Source organism: Mchenga conophoros, linkage group LG11 (assembly GCF_057382185.1).
Source record: "Mchenga conophoros isolate Kocher_MC1m ecotype Shallow Benthic linkage group LG11, M_conophoros_male_GT1.1, whole genome shotgun sequence".
In the NCBI taxonomy this organism is placed as follows: Eukaryota; Metazoa; Chordata; class Actinopteri; order Cichliformes; family Cichlidae; genus Mchenga; species Mchenga conophoros.
The window spans coordinates 1,723,142-1,728,366 of NC_140536.1; positions in this window are offsets into that span (position 1 = coordinate 1,723,142).

Here is a 5,225-nt window from a genome sequence, read left to right on the forward strand (position 1 = left end):
GTACCTGTTCTTCAGGTGTGCCAGAGTCCTTTCTGTCCGCACACTGGGCCGTCCTGTATCTGCTGCAGTACTGAGTAACCATCCATCCATCCATCCATCCATTTTCATCCGCTTTGTCCGGGGCCGGGTCGCGGGGGCAGCAGCCTAAGCAAAGAGGCCCAGACCTCCCTCTCCCCAGCCACCTCCTCCAGCTTATCCGGGGGAATACCAAGGCGTTCCCAGGCCAGCCGAGAGATATAATCTCTCCAGCGTGTCCTGGGTCTGCCCCGGGGCCTCCTCCTGGTGGGACATGCCTGGAACACCTCACCCAGTAGGCGCCCAGGGGGCATCCTTGTCAGATGCCCGAACCACCTCAGCTGGCTCCTTTCGATGTGGAGCAGCAGCTGCTCTACTCTGAGCCCCTCCCGGATGGCTGAACTTCTCACCCTATCTCTAAGGGAGAGGCCAGCCACCCTTCGGAGGAAGCTCATTTCTGCCGCTTGTATCCGCGATCTCGTTCTTTCGGTCACTACCCACAGCTCGTGGCCATAGGTGAGGGTAGGGACGTAGATCGACCGGTAAATTGAGAGCTTCGCTTTTACACTCAGCTCCCTCTTCACCACGACGGACCGGTGCAGCGTCCGCATTACTGCAGCTGCAGCCCCAATCCGTCTGTCGATCTCCGTCTCCCTTCTCCCATCACTCGCGAACAAGACCCCGAGATACTTGAACTCCTCCACTTGGGGCAGGAACTCATCCCCGACCCGGAGTGGGCACTCCACCCTTTTCCGGCTGAGAACCATGGCCTCAGATTTGGAGGTGCTGATCCTCATTCCCGCTGCTTCACACTCGGCTGCGAACCGCTCCAGTGCGAGCTGGAGGCCCTCACCCGTACTGAGTAACGATAGGCGTAAAGCAGAAGGATCTGGGGGTAAAATACATTGCTTTCTGTATAGTGGAACTTCCTCAACAGCACTCCATCTTTTAGATACATCTTTTCCACTGCTCCCAGTAGACGTTGGTGGCGGGGCTGCATGCTGCTATATCAGCACAGGCTGGCCAACCTCCCCCCTTTTACATCCATCCCCAAACTGGGCCTATATCTACGTCAGTCTTTTGGCCAGCCACAAGCTGTTCTGGGGTCCAGCCACGAACAGGCTACTGTGGTGTGACTCACCCACCCGGTGGATATTTGGGTGAGCACATCACTGGCATGAGGCTTCCTGCCATTCAGGACATTTATCTCCAGCGATGCCTCCGTAAAGCACACAGCATCATCAAGTACCACAGCCACCCAGCACATCAGCTGTTCTCCTTGTTACCGTCTGGCAGACGTTACAGGAGCCTGTCTGCTCGGACTACAAGACTCAAAAACAGTTTTTACCACCAAGCCGTACGACACCTCAACCACAACACTTAAACACACACAACACAGCACTCAGAAGCTACCTGCAGCTTCACAAGTACTCTGTTTAATCTGCACTGGTCACTTCACTTTATTGTCATTGATATTTATATTTAAAAAGTGCAATACTGTCATTTTCTGCTGCTCATTCCTGTGCAATATCCCATCTGCCCTCCGTCATATTTCTTCTCAAGATTTTCTTATTTAATCACTAGTGTACATATATTTATATTTATAGATACATATATATTTAGTCATCTTTTCTCTTTTACCACGTCTCTCTAATATTTTGCTCTTTACTATTTTTCTATTTATTTATTTTTATTATTTTATTTTATTATATTTTCTTCTACTGTACCATGCTGCTGAGTGACTGCTGCTCGTCAAACACACTGTCTACATCTAGTGCAGGGCTAGGCAACTCCAGGCCTCGAGTGCCGTTGTCCTGCAGGTTTTAGATGTCACCCTGTTTCAACAATGATTAGTTCATTACCAGGCCTCTGGAGAACTTCAAGACATGTTGGGGAGGTAATTTAGCCGATTGAATCAGCTGTGCTGGATCAAGGACACATCTAAAACCTGCAGGACACCGGCCCCCGAGGCCTGGAGTTGCCTACCCCTGATCTAGCAAGTATCTTTCAACCTCATGCACTCAGGCACCTTTTCCATCAAAGAGGTGGATGTCCCAAGAGTCCCAAGACTCCTGTAGCTTCTCTATGCTTTCTTTTTTCTGTGGACATTGGCTATGTTTTTATTCGTTTTCAGTTCAGTCGTTGTACATGACCATACCTTATGTATTTCAAAAATGATGCAGGGATGGACCCAAAAGGAGTCACAACACGTAAGGGTTTCAAAGTTATTAAGTGATTTATTGAAAGAATGGGAAAAACTAGATACTGGGATGGTTTCACAGGAAGTTCTTCAGCAACAGAGGACAGCAAAGTTAGTGGGAGAACTGAGCTTTTTGATAGAGTGTGTGAGAAAATAACAGCGATACGTCTTACTTGGTTTGTGGGTGAGTGCAGCAATGGAGGGAAGGCAAAAGCTCTTTGGGGATCGGTAGGCAGAGGGCTGGAGGGCAGGCAGGTGAGTTCTGTTCTTTCCTTTAGGAGGTGTGGGAGTGTGCTTGTGCTATTCTTACATGGTAACTTGGAAATTTCAGCAATCCATTGATACATTTTGTTTGTGTTTTTGACACCCAGCAGCAGTATGGATTAGTGCATTATGGAGATTCTAAGTGTTGGCAAGGTTGATTTTAAAATGTAATTAGTTCTGGATTACTTGATATCTGAGATGAGATGCCAATTTAAACAGGAGCACAAACAGAAAATGTTTAAAGTTTGAGACAGCTCATTGGAAACCACCTTACTCTTGATGATATTGCATTCCCATCTTAGCTTCTTTTCACTGGCTCCCTGTTAAATTTATGATTTCATTTTTGTCAGGGCTTACTAGTGATTCCTAGAATTTCTGCAAGTGACATGGAAGCAAAACCTTTAGCTTACCTAATTTTAGAGGCACCACTTTGATCCGAAAGATCATGTTGAGCTGTACCTTTCCCTTTCCTTTAACTGAAGTCATATATTCTGGCAGACTGCAGCTATATGCAAGAAGCTTGTAAAACATAAATACTGTTCATTTAGAGATGTTTTCAACATGTTTATGGTGTGGGTATATTGGTGTTATTTATAAAGTTAGCCGTTATGATTCAGTGTTCTGGTTTGTGATCACATGCAGCTTTTTTTGATGTGTGGCTCCTCTCACTGGTGTGAGTGTGGGTGTTTATATTTTCTCCTCCCTCCAGGCTGGGTGAGGGGGGTGTCTCTGATTGGCTGATTCAGTCGCACCTGCATGTTGGGTCCCGGTTACCCCTAGGCCGGGTCGTAACATATGTTATAATGTTAACATTATAAATAATGATGAGTGACATTCTGCATGGTCTCTAAATGATGGAGAGCTACTGTCAGTAGTAGCCTCTGACCTGTGAGTATCCAAATACTTTTTAGATCAACATATCAAGATCAAGCAAACTGTTTAAAATGTAAAATCTAATAATGGCATTATTCGAGCAAGTGGCAGAACTGGAGTCAGGAACCTGTGACTGTTGTATAAAATCATCAAGCTAAATATATAAACTAAACGTATAGACTGATCTGCCTGTAAAAGGGATTGACTTTAAAGTGCACTATAAGAGCTTACACCACGCAAAACTATATCACTCACAGACACAATCATTAGAGCTTTCAGCCATCTTGCAGCAAAACATTCCTCTTTCAGTGCAGACGGATGTGAAATAGCTGGGCTTCCTGACTTAAACATTGTACTTAATCATCTACTAGACACTTATTTGTTAAACAGTGGTGCTGCTACAGATATTTTTTTATCTTTTATAAACACGTACTGAATGTGTCACTGCCCAGCGGCACGAGGGAACAGAGATGGACACAGGTGCAGAAACCAACCCGGAAGCGAGACGATAAGGGAACAAAGGATTTATTTCCGCCCACAGGTAAACACAAGCAAAAAAACAAAACGACGCCACCACACTAGTGGCGCGTAGGATAATCTAAGATAACGGAGGGTGACCTAGACACCTCTAGGAGACGGCTGAACAGCAGAGGCAGCGGGGAGGTGGAAACAGGACTAGGTAGGGGCCGGGGCACTGGAATAAGAGGAGATCACGGTCAGTGGGATCCAGCAGACAATCAACGATCCTCCACAGTTGAATTGAGTTGCCTTACATGGTTTCAGGTGGGGGGGACAGGTGGGGCGGAAGGCCCGGAAGCGGTCGAGACGTGGGGAGGCAGGCAAGTGAGTGGTGGGCCGGCAGGCCACGTCGTATCAGCAGCAAGCGGCCCAGGTCCAGGAAGGCGGGAGTGAGGGAGACAAGACCTCCACTCCAGGTGCAACAAGAAGAACAAGTAAGTCATCACACGGATTCTGGACAGAGTTATGATGCTCCACTTGACTAACATGGGGATAGCAGATACTCAGGCGATGAATGGTTGAGAGCGCCGGTCTGATATACTGCCGGAATAATTGCTCACAGGTGGTCAGCCAGGGAGGAGCAACCAAACTCCGCCTAAGGAGGAGGAGCTGCTGTTGGAGACCTGCAGGTACCCACCCAGACCATGACAGAATGTATCTGTCTGGCCAGATTTTTCACACCATGTGTCCCAGTGTTACGTTCCATTTTCACAGCTTTGTGGCTCATGATTTGTAAAATGCAACAGGTGTGCACCTAGTGATTATTATGGATTATGGCTCTTTTTGACAGCGCAAACTGTCCAAAGTTGGAAGAATCCCTAATTGGTGAGATGTGGTTGTCAACTAAATGTATTACACACCACTTTAAGACTGGCCTAAAAGCCAGTATTTCTGAGTCGCCCTCAGCCATAAACCTGACAAAAAGGACAGTAAGGGAGATCTGGGAATAATCTCAAAGTTATGTAACTCTTGGGTTGTACTTCACAGATGAAGAGGGGTCAGGGGACCCCCACTCAATTAAAAAGAGGAAGGGCTCTCTCTCTGTCTGTCTTTCTCTTCATTCTGTCATTCTATTGGGTTTCGTTATTCCTAACTCCTAATATGCAGTAATTCAGCGAGATAATGTGGGATAAAAATTTCTGAAATAAAGCAAGGGGAAAAAGTCTCCAAAAAGTGTGCTATATCTGAACTCTGAGGTTTTATCTTTTTGTTTTGTTTCTGTTTAGTTATGTTTGTGATGTGGTGTGCATGTAAACAGTTTGAATGTGCTTGGAAGAAAGAGACCATATTATTGCATAAAATAGTGCTGAGTAGGGATGGGTATTGATAAGATTTTCATGATTCCGATTCCATT